Raw genomic sequence first — 18637 nt, forward strand, 5'->3', positions numbered from 1 at the left:
GCAGGTTAGGATTTATTTCCCAGCCGTGCTGCTCCTCAGTGACTAACCGGGCTGGCACGTAATGCATCGGGTTCTAAATTTTTCAAACATGCAGCAGGGCAGTCAGACAGATAATCGGTCAGACAGACAGAAGAGTCTGGCCCCATTTTCTGCTTCAACTACAGAGCTCAGGGGCAAGTGGGTTTGCCCTCTGTGTCCAACAGGTGCTGAACAGTGCGAGACTGAAGTGAGGCACTGCTGAAAATCAGCAGCAGGAAAACAGAAGAAATAAATCCACTGACAGGATCGAGAGTCTATTTTGCCCTGGATGACCAGCTGCACAGGACTTATCAGATATCAATGTAGATACAATACACACGAGTGCTTTTTCTCTCGTGTGGGGTACAAAAATAAAGCCCACGAGGGCTAAATCTGTCTGCACCCTGGGCCTCTATTTGCTGGCATTTCGCTCAACTGACTTTTCTCAAGACAACGAGTACTACCTTGGGATTTTGTTTTATTTTTTTGTCTTGAAAAAGGTCAGCAGACTGAAACAAAAGACAATAAAACGGTACAGAGGAAATCTCTGTCTTTCAGTTGCTCTCTTGTTCCTGTCTCTTACTTTCCGCCCTTCATGTTCTTTCCCTCTCTCTGCGATGCCTCACAGGGATTGTACACAAGACGGTGCCGGGTATTGGCTTTCAAGTTAATATGTAAATGTCACCTGGGGAGAGACGACAAAGCCAGGCATTAGTCTAAAGACTCTGAAAAGTCTGAAGACTTTGAAGATTGCAAGTCAGAGAATGACAGAGGAGAGATAAGAAAGGACAGAGATGGCCACAGCGACAGAGAGAAATAGACCCTTTATGTAACCAGTTTATTCAAGGATCCTTGTAACTCCCTTTTTAACAACAGCAATAAATTTCATAACAGTTCCTGATCATACCACATCTGCCAAGGATCCCACAGAGGAATGCTGTGAAAATATTTGAAGGAGAATATAACTGCCTGTTTTCATCTCCATTAAGATTCAAGGCTGATTCTAAATGAGCCAACCAAAGACTGGACACTCTGGATGTCCTGAGGAAGAGATCATCAACCTCTTCATCATCATCACCATTATCATCATCATCATCATCATCAACATCATCATTATCACCACTGAGAAACAGCAAGTTACAGGCAGCCATAGAGGGGATGGGCAACAGAAAGATTAGAGAGAAAAATGTAATAAAGTGACCTAAAACTATGGACAGGTGAACATGTCCTTACCAGGCACAAGTTAATCGGTCTAAAACACTCTCACCAAACTAATCAAGGACCAAATACTGTACCTCGACTCCTACTTTCAATGATATTAGACCGGAGGTATGTCCCATTGTGGCCAATCTCTGTAATTTGTGAGGATTTGTACAGCACATTCCACTGTGTCTCCTACCACAGAGATTAGTGGACTCACTAATCTCTATGTGAAGCTAGAGAAAGTGTAGCTTTAGTCACAGAGGTTAACAACCATGCTAACGCATTGTTCAGCAGGTAGGTTAATTATTATGCTGCAAGGGAAAAGTTGTAAGAAGAGGGTGTGGCCAGAGTGAGCTTGTTGAATCAGGAGGTCAGGGTGGCACCGTGCTACAGCAAGCAACACTCTTCACAGTGCAATTCATGCACTTTACTTGTCTTACACACTGTGATTACTAAAATTCCAGTTTTTGCATACAAGTCCAACAAACTGTACATCTTGGGTTGGTGCAATGTTATGGCAAGTTTTAAGAGAAGTGCTGGGTTGAAAATAAAAGAGAAAATGTTTCAATCATTACTTCAACCAGAATTTGTGATGTTGAGCCACCAAAACTGAAGCTTTTAATAGAATATTAAAATATATCAGATCAACTGACCTCAGAAAGAGAGGAAGTGTACGAAAGACTGACAGAGAAAAACATGGAATTTAACAGACTGTCATTTCGGTTTCATTTTTGCAAAGGCGGGGTGAACATATTTTAATGTTAATGTCACTTCCATGTATTCCTTTTGTTGTTTTGATCATCTATGTCTCAGTACTTGACAGGCTACAAGCCAGAATGAGCCAAATGAGCTCTTTCAACTTGGTATTCAAATAAGCACTGATGCTCACAAATACATGCACATACACTGCACAGACATGTACAAATGCAGCATTGTAGCTTTCTGCTGGTATGCTACATTTATCTTAGTGTACAGTATAAACACTCATATACTAACAGAGAGAGAGGAAGATGAGAAATGTTTTGACAGATGCATCTGTAAGTGAGAGATGTAGCAAGTATTTGGGGAACTTTTTTTTCCTGTCTCACCTGGGTACTGACACTTTTTTGTGCAATTTTGGATTTACATTTTGAAATGTGCTGTCAGTGGGAACTGTTATTACCATTTCAGGTTTGTTCTTATTATCTGTGACAGCAGGCACCGTAATTTTACATTTCCAAAAACACTCTCCTCGCACTGTACTATATGTGTCACCAGAAAAAACAATATCTTACGGAAGTGAGACGAGGGACATACTGTAGCTATTATAGCACAACAGAGGGTGTAGGGACAGCAGACTACACATTTCACCTTATATATAAACCACCGTTCCCACCTGCATTCACACAGCTTGCCATTCAGTAGGCTGAAACATCATTTTTATCGTCAAGAAACTCTGCCCTCTCAAACAGCCATCATCCAAATACAACTAGGTGCAGCAGGTCAAGTTTTGGATGCCTTCACATTTTAAAATGGCATGAATGTGGCTATTGTATGAGTGATAATTATGAAATAGTATTTCCAAAAGAGAGGAGGAGCATAAGTCACGGGTTATGTCAGAAAAAAATCTGAGCCAAGATGCTAAAACTGAATATCAGAGTTTACATTAACAATAGTGACTCTGTCCTGCTCTTTATTTGGTTTCACACTACAGTGTCACAGACTCAATTAATGATCATCACCAAACCTTTTTCTCTTGTAAAGGTGAATATGAATATCCATCCATCCATTATCCATACCACTTATCCTTAAGGGTCAGAGGGGGGTGGAGCCTATCCCAGCTGACATTGAGTGAGAGTCGGCGTACACCCTGGACAGATCACACACACACATATATATATATATATATATATATATATATATATATATATATATATATATATATATATATATATATATATATATATATATATATTACACACACACAACCATTCACACTCAGATTCACACCTAATTTAGCGTCACAAATTAACCTTGTATAGAAATATTAAAGCACAAATATTAACATTGCTTCGCCTGCCCAAGTATGTTTTTATAAGATAAGCATTGAAACCATCCAAGGGTTATATTAGAATAAACAACATTTTAATATGATTTTTATTTTTAAAACTGGACTATAATATTAGAGCTAACTAGCTCTATTCTGCAATGGCTCATCAGCTGGTGAGGATGCTGAATTTTTGCCTGGGACGAAGTTTTAGCCTCAGTCTTTTAGCACAATATTATGTACTGTATGTAGCTTATGTGCATATTCAAGACCCTTTTACAGCATTCTTGTTTTAAAACAAATCTTTTGACATGTATATTTGGCACCAGCTGTAATTTAAGTCAAAATCAATTTCAGACCCATTGTGTGAAAAATTACCAAGACTTTAGAGTGACAAATCTGCCGCTGTTCTGACTGCAGAGTGGATATGTGTTTGTGAAGTTTTTATTCAAGAATAAGGATGTTCTGCTGAGAGTTAAACTTTTATTTCTTTTACCCAAGTTCATCCTTTAAGATGGAGCTCAAAAATTTACATTTTAATAATACTGCAGGGCTTAGTCATAATGCTGTGTTGCTGCTGTTTCTGCCTTTGCTAGAGAGTTGTTCATGTACACAATTACAGATGTGACTCTCACAGATCAGAGTAAGATACACCGTATGAATTCTTGAACTAAGTGGAATTGTGTGTAATTTTAGCTCGGAAACACAACAGAGGCTACACAAGAACATGGAAGTAAGATTAAAAGGAAAGCAATAACACATGAGTATGTTCAAACCAATCTGTCACCAAGTGCACTCAGTCAAATCAAGGCATTGAATCGCAGTATACAAGCTTAGGCATTTCTGTGTGGTGACATGACCATTTGCAGGCTTTAAAGGAACTATCTGAGACACTGTACTTGTTTAATAATGTCTGGCCTTGTCACATAAATGTAATGGATGTCTCACTTTCAGACTTAACACACACACATATCAAAAAGTACATTCAGATGAAGTGCCAACTAAAGCTCCCTGAATGTCTACAACATCTGTATCTTAAAATTTTAATTGGTTGCCAGATGGGTGGCCAGACTGGTAATTTGTGAGGGTACATAATTCATTGAGTCGCGGCCAAGCATATGTTTGAAGGAGAGATGGTCTGTGACTGAACTGATGGCTTTTAAGTGTGAAAGGACAACTCAAAACAAAATGTACCAAATTAATAACTGTATCAAAAAAAGGTTGGAAAAGTTATAGTCATAGGGAGTTATCCCTGTGTTCCCCAGCTCTATACAGCACATAATGGGAAGATGAAAAGATGTTCCCCAGCTCTGTATTTGCTTAATATGACATGGGCTGTTATGGGAACAAAAGGGTTTTCTGTTCCCCAGCACGGTCGTATAGCTCTCAATGTAATAGGCCTACACTTGAGGGAACTTATCAAATGGTTCAGGGTTAGAGAGTTTATATTGATCTTTATAAGCCTTAATGATGTTTATGAAATATTTTAACCTAAAAGGAACATAGGACCTTGGGAACTTAGGACCTTGGGAACAGTTATATAGCATCAAGTTTAAAGCTGCTGTGGAGATTTTTTATCCTCTACTCTTAACCACCAGTCAGCTCTACCGGAACATTTTTGGGTTGAGTTCAGCTTCAACTACAGTATATGCAGGGCTTAAGGGTCAAAAATGAGCCTTTGACCCTTTTAGTCACAAGTGATCAAGTTCAGTTCAGTCAGTCTGTGGCGTGGCTCAGTAAATTCAGTAAATGTCAGTGTGTAAGGTCGAGGATTCTCTGAGTGCAAATGAAAAGATTTCTACGTTCCTCCCTCCACTCATACTGCACAGCAGATTGTCGGCTCCTCTCCACAGATTGCTTTTACCATGCAGTGCCACTTCACTTTTCATTCCAGCTAAGCAACCTTACTTGTCAAATATTCAAAAATGCAGCCATGCTTCACATTCTCCACAAAGACAGGAACACAAAGGAGTCACCAGAACACATTTTCTAATTTCAATTATTTCAACCAGAAATGTGAGGGGTGCATCTTTGCACAGTTTGAACTTTGTTCATTTTTGAAGCATCATCATCAACAGTGCAGCTTAACCATGTGCATCTGGAAAAGCAGCCACTGATGATGTATTCTCAGACTAAAAGAAGTGTATGTGTATAATCAGGGTGTTTTTATCTAGAAGAAAAGACTAAAATTGAGTGAAATCCAAGAAGTATGACAGATGTACAGAACAAATGTATGATTGCTGTCCAACTATGTGATCCCCACAAGCAGCAGACTGTGTGCTGAATGCTCATCCAAATTCCCTAGAACTGAAGCTGGTGAATTCAGATTGCTTGTTTTCACCAACCAGAAGTCTAAAATGTCTGACTCTCAGCCATCCAAGTCATAGTTATAAAAGAGGGGTTGAATCCAGGGCAACTGAATGTGGTTGCAGATACTTGAAGACGTTTCACCTCTCATCCAAGAGGCTTCTTCGGAAGTGAAGAAACTTCTTGGATGAGTATCTATAACCATGTCCAGCTGCCCTCAATTCAACCCATCTTGGATAGAGGTGAATATTAGTTGAATATTAAGTTTATTACCTTAGAAAAGTAAAAAATCAGCACATATTCAAATCTGAGAAGCTGAAACCAGAAAAGTTTTTGGAATTTTCGCTTTAAAAAATGACATAAATGAATAATCGGTTATAGCTGATTCATTTTGTGTTGGTCAACAGATCAATTTATCATTTTAACTTTAGGGAATACTTAGAATAAGCAACATTGTCTATTGCAGAAATATAGTGGCATCACTAATGTATATCTATTGCTGTTGGCAATTCTGCAACTCTACTGCCTGCAGTGCACCACATAGGCATTACATTAGTTATGTAAAAGGAAAGTTAAATTAATAGCAACAACCAGTGGTTTATTATTTTTCTTTATTTTTATTTCCTTTGATGTACAAAGCTTCCGTATATTGATGTGAGCCTTTAAAGCCAGTGCAGAGTCATACTGCTACTGTGACTGCTTTTTACTGCAATTACAAGCTCTTTCAAAAAAGTTTCCACAGGTTCTTTTACTACAGTTTCTATCTCACCAAGTGGTTCTTACACATTTAATTGTCTCAGGCTGCCTTCCTACCAGGTGAGGCTCAGCCAGGTAACACAACACTTTCCAGATACCACAGCAGCACACTATCCAACACTGCTACATCTTAACAAAGAATTACCCTCACAGTTGGGTTATGTGGAAAAAATGTGACATTTTTTAAGTGTGACAACTTCTGAAAGGAAGTTTTAGTTTTGTTTCAGGTCCAGGTACAGGACAGCACTGCAGGAGCTCTTAGGAGATCAGCGCGGTGCTTAAGGGACAACTCTGCAGGGTGGACACTCAAGGACACACATTGCTCTCATTCAGGTCACCCTGCGAAGCTCATGGCAGAAGATCAAAGAAGGATAAAAGGATGGGAAGGGGAGCATTAGGAGGAGTGAAAGCTGGATGTTTTACAGTGAATCAGGTGCAGATGCAAAACCTGCAAACATGAACCTATAACTACAGAGGGATGTGCTGTAGATTGGTTGCTTGAATATAAACTAATACAGTTATATTGTATTGCCTGGGGCCCACGCCTCGTTCCAGTTGGCATCAGAGACCTGAGCATGTCAAATAAACTAAGAATATGAGACTGTACGCAAGCCTTGATTTTCCTGTCAGTGACATCATCATTGATCATTTATAATAAGGTTTAATGCAACAGAGCAGAGGGCCATTCCCAGCAGCACTGTGAGAGGCTTCAGCACTGCACACACACAAAAAACACAAACACACATTCACGCATACCCTTCCTGCTAAATCCTGAGTCTCTGGCTCTGTGTGTTTCTTTAGCAGATGTTCTCAGCAGAGCCCTCAGGCTACAAGCCTTGTTTTGTTTATGTTATATACTCATCTTTACCAACTGATGTAGAAGACAGCAGATATCTGACTCCCACTTTCAGCTCTAAGTGGAAGTTTGCTTTGCCTTGCAGCTTCTACTCGCAGCTTGCAACTACTTTTGAAGACTTGTATCACTTGTCTTCAGACGTTAAAGTAGCGATAGTCAATATTTTTATATTAACAATGGATCATATGAATACTTGTGAAATGTGTCACTTGTGCTGATGTACCCAGATAATTAAACACCTTGGTTTTACACCCCATAACTAAACAGTGTTTTAGTGAAAAAGCTCTAAGAAAACCCCTCCATGTACTACCTGCTCAGCACCAAACAGCAGAAAGACAGAGTTAGATACTATCTAGTTAGCACAGCAGAACATTTAGCCACTAAAGAGCCAGATATTTCCCTCAGGAGTTGGTAGAGACCACTCAACTTCAAATGAGTGATAATGTTGCTCTATATCTGCTGGCTGTGTAAATAAGGCACTAACAAATTTCCCATGTCAACTTAAAAGGTAATAATCCAGTGTTGTGTTTACAACTTGTTTCTGCTGCTCCTGAGTGGCCAAAAAACTTCCTCATATTTTGACAGTAATGTGTAGGCAAACTATCTAAACAGTCAACAAACAATATTATTGTATAAAAATGAGTGAAAATCTAGCTGGATGAAGATCACAGCCAGAGCAACTCTATCCTTCTCTCTTGTCCCTCCTTCACTTTCTCTCTCTCTGTCTCTTGAGCCCCAGGCGTCTCGCGTTTTAACCTACAAGCCAGCCATCCCAGTCTTATCAAAAATGCATTAGCCATGCTACACTTGATCATATGGTGCCTCAGAGCTCTCTCGTGGCTCCAGCACATCTTGCTGAAGGCAAGTTCATCTCCTACAAACCAACCTGTGCACAGTGGAATGGACAGAAGTTATCTTTGGCTTGGCACAGCCAGCCTCAACTGTGAGTCTAATGTAATCACTATACACAATAAGCTGTCTAATAAAATTACACTTTTTTTGACTGATTTATCAGTGTTTCCACTTTTTAAATGTAGTCAGAGGCTCTGCCATTTCACCTAAAGTCTAAAAAATATATTTTTCAACACTACAAATCAGTTTTCAAAGAAAGCCACAGCCTAGCTCAGTCTCAGCTGAGGATTATATCCCACCGCTGGAAGCACAAACCAGTGAGTGATATCATAAAAATGAAGAGAGAGGGGAGAGGGAGAGAAAGGAAATAGAGAGCGACAGAGACAGAGCACACTACACACTGTCATTATGAAGGATCTGGGTCACATCACTAAGAAGCAGGGCATTGATGGTAATGATACAACATACTGTGCAGGAGTTAAGACAGTGACCTCCTGTCACATTCAACCATTGTCTGATCATGAAATATGTTCACTATGTACACAGTCAAAGGTCTTTTATGTATTTCAGATGAACCTATAATAAATAATGCTGTGGTCAGGCTCAAATATTTCATACATATAAATATAATTTTGCTTCTACATGAGCTTCAACATTAGAAAGACAACATAGTATCCATAGTTTTTGGATTACTCTGGTGTTTGCATGTAAACATCATGTTTTGAGTTTAGAAATTCAGCTTAGGTCTTAGAAAGGTGACTGGTAGGAGTTATTCTATATTCAGACAATTTAAAGGCCAGCTGTATTCTTTTTTCTTCAAAAACTATGTTAATTGTATGTTCAAATTGTGTTTGTCTGTGCATTCAAATGTTTTTTGTACATAAGTCTCCTCAAAATGTCCAGCCAGAAGTTCAACTGTATTCATCTTCAGGTGTTGAGATAACTTGTTGTAGAGTCAACAAGTGACTGACACATTTACTGACACATACACATTAAGAAATTCTACTGTTAGAATCATGCATATATCCAAGTTTCTCTATCTTCCATATGAATGTACCAGTATATAGCATATGCTAATAGAGTTATTGTCAAACACTGGTGCAATTATTCTGAATCCTCTTGTGCATCATGCTTTCACTGAGAAAAAATATTATGACTAAACCAAATAACCGTATTTCTTAAAATGTTGGATTATTCCTTACTGTGGTTTGTAGAAAACTATATTGTCAAAACCAAACTTTTCTGAGCTGGTATCTGGCATCATTAATGAAATATGCTGTGGGTCATCTTTTATGTATCAACAGATCTATGAAAGTCCACTATCACTTAGAGACACACCAATATGTCAGTCGAGATTTGCAAAGCATCGATTCTTTGATTTTACTGCGTTTTTCCCAGTGAGCGACCTTCGGCCTCGCTGTCCTGGGGACACACGATGGCGCATCATGAATGAATCAGCCTCGCCACTCCACTCCTCTCCAACACAACACTGACCTTTCAGTGCTCGTTTAAAGAGTACAGAGTTCATCCCTCTCCCCCTACAGAAAAAAATGTCTGTGAGTGAAAAAAACAAATCAACAAACAAAAGGAAATAGATGATATAGACAGGGCTAGAGTGATACACAGTGAGTGAGAAAAGGCCCATTTGCCCCTGTAACTGTTGTATAGATTCTATGCATAATTTTGGTATCAATAAATAATCAAGCCCACAAAGCTCTGACTTTTCCAACTAAAGAGACACCCATCAGTGAGCACAATGTTAGACCTATATGACTAACTGAGAAAAAAAATTAAAGATGTAACCAGCAAATCAAAGGTTTGGAACCAAAGTAAGCTATGAGTGAGAAGTATAAGAAGTAGAAACCAATGATCAACCTTAACTCAAAAACACTGCACTGGCTTCTATGAGCTATCAGTACAATCTTGACATGAATTAAAAGTATACTGACAGCCAGTTATGAGACACTAAAATTGAGTTTATAATGCACAAAACTAAAGCTGAAACTGAGGTAACTGATCAGTCACTTGACAGAAAAATAATGAACAATTTAAATAACCGGTTAATCGTTTGAGTCATTTGTGCCAAATGCCAAATATTTACTGGTTTCAGCTTCTCAAATGATTGTAAATTGAATATCTGCAGGTACAGGTCAGACAATTTAAGACATCTGTAGATGCCTCTTGTGCTCTGGGAACTTGATGGGCATTTTTCACTCTGAATTTCACTTTTTTTCATGAACAATTTATCACTTAATCTGTTAAGAAATTATGCAAAAAATAATAATTAGTTGCAGCTCTGTATGTGACCATGTAAAGCCTTAGCTTTGCTGTTTCAATTGCTAAATGTTTATCTGCAGAAAATCTTGCACCAGGGAAGCCCAAAGCAGAGCCTGCAGCAGAGTTGTCCCATGATAACCTCTGATTTGTCCCACCAGATGGCTTTGATAACTCAAGGCCAAAGTGCAGATTACATGATCGATAACAAGTATCTCTACTGGCCGTCAGAGGTGAACACCAAACCCATGCGGCTCCCCTGCCTGAGGGCAGGATTGAGACGACATTGTGTCTACACTGAGCCAGGCTTACACTGACATTTGCAATGTGTGTGCCATTTTGATAAAGGTTTATTGTTCCCAAGAAAAATATACAGGCCTATAATTTTTATTTGAATATGAAATAGAGAGAGCCAAGCAAAGAGCAGAGTTTGCTGCTTAGAGAAAGAATGTAAAGAGGAAATAATTAGTGGAAAATGAGCAAAATGAATGAGTGGCTCTGACCTCTGACCCCTCCCCCACCCCCCACACACAGAGAGGTGAGGACAAATTACCAGTCTTTTTGTTGAAATTACAGTTTGAAAGGGTACAATTTTCTAATCAAAAGAACCAGGATGGCATTTAACTATTGCATTTACATCATCTTCCTCTCTGTCCTATTGTTTGTGATGATTCGTCTAACAAATTTGTCAACAAATTTTTAGGCCTTGAAGATGAAATATTTGTACAACATTCCCATACACCGTAAAAGTAATTTTTATGTACATAACATCATTTTAGTTTTAAGTATATGGGATGCTCGCTTGTCCCATGGTCCAGTTGTGTGATTTTAGCAAACAAGTGCCACCCTGTCAGGAAATAGTCATAAAGTCTACATGGGTCATTAGTCCCAGATACAACCCATAGGAGGGCACATGACCTTCGTTTGTCATTATAACGGAAATAAACAGACACAGTTTGGTTAAGAGAAGGTCGTAGTATGATCCATGGCCTACAATAAATGCTCAAGCAAGAGTCATCAGTCATGTTAGCAGCTCTGCGAGGCTGTGAGCTAATGACAGCATGCTAACACGGTCACGATGACAATGCTAACATGCCTGTTAGTTTAGCATGCTAACACAAGCTAATTACCACTAAACACAAAGTACAGCTGAGTCTAATGGGAGGTGGGTCGTAAACCGAAGTATTTGACAATTTAGAATTTTGATTATTGATGATGGCAGAAGAAAAAAAACTTAAGGGTTCATCAGTTATTACTGTTCACCCTGAAAGGGACACAGATGCATGTATTGAATTTAACTGCAATTTATCTAATAGCTGTTGAGTCTCTAAGCCCAAATAATTCAACCCATCTATCCATCTATCTATCTGGTCATTGTAGCAGGGAAATTTTACCTGCTGAAGCCTGTGGACATGTGTATGTGTTTTACTGTAACTACAAAGACAACAAGCTAAAATCAGCACTGAGAAAAAGAAAAGAGCTGAGATGAAAAGAGCTGAGTGAATGAGGCAGAATAGAAGAGCGGAGAGTAAAAGCCAACCAAATCAGAACAAAACTCCAGTGTTCACTGTGCTCAACCCTCCTCTACTCAGCTCTGCCCGTGCGGATATTAAATTGCCTCTCAGCTGTCTCTGATCTCAAGGAGGTTGGACTGTTTAAAAGTCTGATATCACATTGCCTCTCCTGCTCTTCTGTCTTCTTCCTCTCGTCAAAGAACGAGTGCTCTGCTTTCTTTCCAAGGTCCACTCTTTCGCACGTTTTTCTAAATTTGTTTTTCCAGATGAAATCAACAAGACACAGAGAAATCAATGAGATGTCGCGGCGTGTAAAGGTATTTGATGGAACGCCCGACGCTGGAAAAGTATTATCAAGTTAAGTCGGATGCTGAAAGCCATTCGAGGAATTCTTCTCCGCTGTTACATCTGCTGTTTCTCGCCATGCAGGCTGGGTCCCGAGTTATGCAAATACAACAAAGTCCCGTCTAGAGCTACAATCCATAGACTACAGTGGAAACCTCATCATCATCATCATCATCATCATCACCACCATCATCATCATCATCATCACCAGCTCTCTCTCTCTCTCCGTCCTTTCTCTCTGTCTCTCTCCCTCTCACTCTGATCCAGCTGCTCATTTGGCAGCGGAGCAAAGAAATAAATGAAGTGCTTCGGCGGAAGGAAGGCTTCACTGGGAAAAGGATTGTGGGTAGAGTGAGTGAGATGAGGATTTGGTAAGGGGTTTTAAAGACAGTTTATTTAAATGAGTGTCTTCTTTTTTGGCTTGTGGGACATTAGGCTTAAGGCCACTACTGTCCAATTATGCTTTCAATGTCAGTTTAATCAACGTGGGTCCTTGGATGCTATTTCCTTTGTAACTCTATTTAGTGAATAGCTGGAGTCTGAAAAGCAGTGTTTATTCTTTTTAAGTGTAAAAGAAAATTACACGCACCCTGGTATCTGCAGTCATGCTGAATAGAAAAGTAGACTGAAGGCTAAACTGAAGATAAACCTAAAATGATGACGGCAGTGAAGTGGCAGCTCCCTGCTTCAAAATGTGATTGGCTACAGACAGCAGCAGGTTATCTTAGCGCTTAGACTGGAAACAAGTGGAAACAGCAACATGTTATATCTCATTTGTTTTGTCTGCACAAAAACGTAAGTGAATATACGTCTGATTATTTCTTGTCTGGGAGCAATGCTAGGCAGTATAGCCAGAAATACTGTCACAATACGCATGCACTATGTATTTTGGTTAGCAAAACTGAATGCAAGCAGAACTTGTTTGTTTACCAAAAAGACTCCACATGATGCCTTTTAAATTGAAGTTAAAGTGGTTAGTTCAGTTTAGAATTGAATCATAAAGAAATCAAATGAAGCTTTGTTATGGTTTTTAACAATCATCTATATTTGAATCAATAACTTGATACTCCCTGCAACCAACATTTGGTAACATTTATGCCTCACAGCAACGATGCAATCAGTACCAGCAGTTATATTCCTTTTTATGTGCCATGTAAATGAAATGTAGGAAATAAAAATGGACTCACTCAGTTAAAATATACTTTTTAAGCTCTTATCACATGGGGTATTGGCTGATCAGACAGACAGGAGAGACTGCTGCTGGGGGTTTGAATAAACATGACTGTTTGTGAGCTTAGGCACCAGTGCTATCACTTCAGTACCACTGACTCTGGCTTTCTGTATACTGTCTGTAAGATGGTGCCTTTTCAAATAATGTTTCTTTCTTTGCACTTTTGATTAGGGTCTGCCACCAAATTCAAAAAGCAGAGACACTGCGGTTCATGTTCGTCATCTTAACCCCTCCCTGAGTCTTGAGGGCGCCCCACAGCTGTTTTAGGTGAAAACAGGTGAAATAACAACAATGGTAACAGTGTAAATTGACATAACCGCACTGGTGCAATACAAAGTCACGGGAGATGGAGGGAGCTGTCAGTCAAGCACAGTCTGTACCCAGACACTTATTGCAATTCTAATGCAATGCCGTGTCCTTTTCGACATCTATTACTTGTCTTTTGGGAAAGTTTTGGTGTAAACTGAGTCTATGTGGAGCATGCACAGAACAATGAATGAGGGCCCTGATAATCAATCATTTTCACTGTAAACATAATGTAGCAAAGTTTTATTTTTTTTTCCACTTTTTAGCTTGTTTACTCACAGTTTAAATCCTTGATTCTTTGATTATATTCAAGTTGTGTTTAAAACACAGCAAAGTTTCTGGTCACTGAGGGGTTTTACAGTCTGGTTAACACAAAAGGCAAAAGGACTGAACACAAAGTATCTCAAAACATGGCCACCGGCCAGAGGCTGTTTGGTTTCATGTACAGATGGTGAGTAAACCTTCTCACCTGAGTCTCCTCTGCTGTCAGCAGTCCCTGTCAGCCTGTAGGTGTTACCTCAATGAAGAATACAAAATAAGGGCAGCATGTGTATTTTTTTCTAATGAGAGTAAAGAAGAGTTCCTACTGCACAAAAGTGGGTTAAATCTTTATCTTTCATCTTGGCAGTCCCAAACGTTGAGGAAATCAAGAGATGTTACTCAAGGCTCCAGAGGAAAAAAGCTGGTAGTTAGCAGACTCTGAGTTTAGGGCTGCAAGTATCATTTCTATGATCGAATAATCTCCTAATTATTTTCTTCACCCTGGGGAAGCTAGAACCCTTAAATTTGGGGGATTTTTGCTTGAAAATTAACTTAAATTATTAATTCATTACCCAAATAGATGCCATTAGATTTTCTGTCAACTGACTAATTGATTAATACACTAGCAGCTCTACCAGAGTTGGGGTTTTTCTTTGTCAAACAAGACCAGAATAAAATACTGTATTTATGAACGGAAGCGGATAGTTCGCCCTTTAACTAACCTTTACTTCAGAACCCAAATGAAACCTTAGAAAAAGTGAACAAATGCAGACAACAAAAGACACATGGGCGCACACACACACATGCACACAGGTGTCCTTCTCTGAACTCGCCCCCTCGCTTACACAGGGATGGCCTGGTTAGTTCCCATGACAACAAATCCCAACATGAAAGAGCGATCAGAAGAATCTGTAGCAGCCGCTGCTGCTCAGGACCGGTGCGGTGAGGAGAATGAACAAACCCTCAGAAACCAACATGAAACATGCTCTTTGCTCTTCACTAGTTTACGTCATCAAGCTTCATGAAAAGATGGAGGAAAGCTCACTTTCCTCTCCACAGGACTGAGCTGAATGATAAATGTTGATCACAGTAACACAAAACTGATCCAAACACTCAATGGTAACAGTGACCTACTATGTTGCCAGTCAACCAAGCTACAACTACAAGAGGCTGAGAGAAAGGCTCAAACAACATTTTTGCAGGGTTGTCCACAGTTGTTTCTTCTTATCATAAAAAAATTAACTGTCAGCCAGAGCTCATGGAACAGTACAGCAGAGCAGATTGAGGTTTATTTAAAGGGATGAGTCTCTGCTTGGAAATCTGTTTTCACTGTGTACCCCTGAAACAGAGACAGAGCCCTGAGGAATATTTCTTCAAGGAGCTGTTTGCACCATATCTTTCTAAATTCAAATTTTACCTAGTGATAACATTAAGTGGTTACTCGGTGGAGATTTACACATCACTAAATTAAAACAGGTTTGCACCACACAAGCTAGTTCTTGTGTAGAGAAATATACCCTGTAACTGCTAAATGTAATTGTTAGGTAGCTAACTGTGCTAAGTGGCAGTGCTAATGTTAGCTTGCTAATATATGACCCCTTTAGACTAAAAGTAAAGGAGGTAATATCAACATATCGGACCCAACACTTCAATAAAATCAAGTAAACTGAGAGGATTTAAACCACATGTCACAAAAATGACATAATATACCATAAAGTACAAAACATCATGCTAGCAACATCTGGCTAAATGACTAAATAGCACTGTTTCGGTTAGCATAATCAGATATCTTCTACTCAAACAACACAGAAGTACATATTTCTCCACATATACATAACAAAATAAAATAACACCCACACTTACAAATTTGTACTTATGTTTAATACATCACTCTAAACTTATTTTTACGCTACATTTTGTAATGCTAAGATAGCATCCTTTCTTCATTGCTGATCAGTATTAATTGGACAGTGCTATATGTTTCCTCACAATCAATTTACACATTATTACAGTCATTTTTCAACTTTAAAAAGGTACAACCTAATTTAATATGTCACTAGTTCAAAACTAGCAAGTAGTTAACAAGAGCTTCACAAAATTTTCAAGTAGCTGGTAGTTTAGCCAAGAGTGAAACTGTGACCTCCTGGTTCCAGATCAGCCTGATTAACCACAGACACCACCACCCTGCCACCTGTGATTTAAAAGCCTGATGCCATAACCATCTCTCTGCTATCTGCTGAGCCTCGAGGTAAGTCACAGATAGCACAGGTTTTCACAGCAGATGGCCAAAAGATGCCTCTGCAGTATCGCAGCACATGAGTGAACTTAACTGGACTGAGATGTGTGTGCTTTGAGACACTGAGCTGATTTCACCCAAACAGCGAGAAGAAGCTAAAGCAGTGTAGACAGTGTGACAAAGAGCCAGTGTGCACAACACCAGGACCCTGAAACTGAAGCAGCTAAATGGAATTCAGCTGTAATCATTAATCTATTATTTACACCTGCTTTCATTTGTTAAAAAAAAAAAAAAAAAAGTCCTATCAATCCATGGACACTGAGCAGACAAAATCTGTTGATGATGACTGTGTGATCAACAGCTCAAGAGCAAGCAATTAACTGGACCTTCTGCCAAACAAGAAACTTTCTATTAGGTAAATGAGATACACAGAGCACATTATCTGTGAATGAAAACTGTTATCCAATCAACTGACCATATCATATAGCTGCAACTAACAATTATTTTCATTACTACTTATTCTTGATTAACTGATTAAAATTGTTTGGTCCATAAAATGTCTGAAAAAAGTAAAGAGAAAATGTCCATAATAATCTCTGTAAACTACCAGACCTAGTTCCAGTTGTGAGTATTTACAGCTTTTCTCTTGTCTGAATATTTTGGGGTTTTGAACTGCTGGTCAAACACAATCATTTCAATAACATCATCATGGGCTTGAAGAAATTGTGACGAACATTTCTCACTGTTTCCTTACATTATACAGAATGACTACTCAAATTGAGAAAATTAATCACCAGATTAATCAATAATGAAAATAATTATAAATTGCAGCTTTGCTCCTGTATGTATGACAAGAAAATGCTTGATACACTACAGCGTTGAAAGAAAAAGTAAAAAAAAAAACAAAAAAAAACCTACTCCACTGAAGCCCACTTTGCAAGAGGACAACTTAACCATTCCACTTGCTACTATATCCCCTATAGCAGTAGCCCTAAAGACATACTGTGTCATAAACGAGAGAGATGTCAGATTGGATTATGGTCTAGGTACAAAGCTTCTGTGTAAACGCCTGGTTAGGTTAAGCTTCATGATGAAGCAGCCCCCTCCTCCTCCTCCTCTTCCTCTCTCTTATTTCCCCAGTGTAATGCTGGCTGTGCATTCTGCTACTCTTAGTGTACTGTGCCTGAATCATTGGGCATGAGATGCTGTAGTCCTCCTCAGACTTTGCATCCTTGCTTAAAAATGGAGAAAACAGTGTCGGCAGCTGTGGTGAAAGTAGGTTTTAAGAGCTTTAAATGAAACCCTAATGATTGAACAGTCCTCTCAGCAGTCTGTGTACAGAAATGGTTCATTTACTGTAAGAGAACAGTGCAGGGAGGCTGAGTGGAGCCTAGTATGGCGTTTGTAAAGATGCTGCTAGTTGGTGGAAATGTGCATGATAACAAAAGAGGGGCAGGGGGGCAGTGCATACGAGCATATTTCCACAATTCTCAAAGCTTAAATTAAAGCACAAGGGTGCAGAATGGTAAGATAAATGTATGGAGGCTGGATGGAAACAAAGAGAAAGCGTGGATGCTATGCTGAGTGAAACAATGCATCCCAGAAAAGCAGACAGAGCACCTACCTTGATGTTGTCAGGCGGACACTTCTATCTCTGCATCTTCTTTGCTGGAGCACCAGTGATTTTAGTCACATCATCCGAGAAAAAACACGTAAATAAAAACTGTCAAAGGCATTTAACAGCCAAAAAGGTTGTATCAAACGTCTAAAAAAAACACTAAAAGGTAGAGGCTCAGTTCAGCTCGACTCTGCTGAGGATAACTATATTCTTTTCGTATCCACAGACAGGCTATTATGTCTGCTCTTCATCAGGAAGAAAGCCTCATGTTACGCTAGCCGAGCGGCTAACATAACCGGCAACGATATTCTACCACAAACCGGAGAGTAGAGAGACGCTATCCTCATGATTTTCCGTCATCCCGCTGTGTTTTAGTGAGGGTGACAAGAAAGCAAAGAGAAAGGATGCTCTCAGGCTGTGGCTGCGAGCAGGTCCCTTTGCTCCTGCTGCCTACGGAAGCTCGGATAGTCCACAAATCCGTTTGCTTTTTATTCTGTTCCTCTGACTCAAGAGGAGCTGGTGATTTGATAACCCACTTTTGTCAGACTCACGCACGAACGCGCAAAAGAAATAATAATAACAATACAACAATAATAATAATGATAATAATAACAGAGTTTAACAAGGCATTGAAAAAGGCCATTTGTTTTGTTTTTTGTTTGTTTGTTTGTCTTTTCAGCTTTGCTCAAAATATTTTAAAGGTTTCTCCATCTCACCCATTTGGTCAACTAATTGATTTGTTTGTTTGTTTGTTTGTTTTTTGGTCTTTTAATTGTAAAGTGTCTAAATAAGAACAAAGTTTATTTAAGCTAGATTTGTTAAATACAATATATA

The 18637-nt window shown here is 39.2% G+C and overlaps 1 protein-coding gene across 1 annotated transcript in view; it reads right to left on the minus strand.

Moving 5' to 3' along the window:
• The window catches only part of b4galt2 (UDP-Gal:betaGlcNAc beta 1,4- galactosyltransferase, polypeptide 2), a 151519-nt gene extending 133195 nt beyond the window's left edge, over nucleotides 1-18324 (minus strand). The window contains exon 1 of the mRNA XM_018676273.2: nucleotides 17810-18324. The gene's annotated coding sequence lies outside the window, so the exon portion shown is untranslated. The remainder of the gene's footprint in view (nucleotides 1-17809) is intronic.
• Between the last annotated feature and the right edge of the window lie 313 nt (nucleotides 18325-18637).

This window comes from Lates calcarifer, linkage group LG4 (assembly GCF_001640805.2).
Source record: "Lates calcarifer isolate ASB-BC8 linkage group LG4, TLL_Latcal_v3, whole genome shotgun sequence".
Taxonomy (NCBI): Eukaryota; Metazoa; Chordata; class Actinopteri; family Centropomidae; genus Lates; species Lates calcarifer.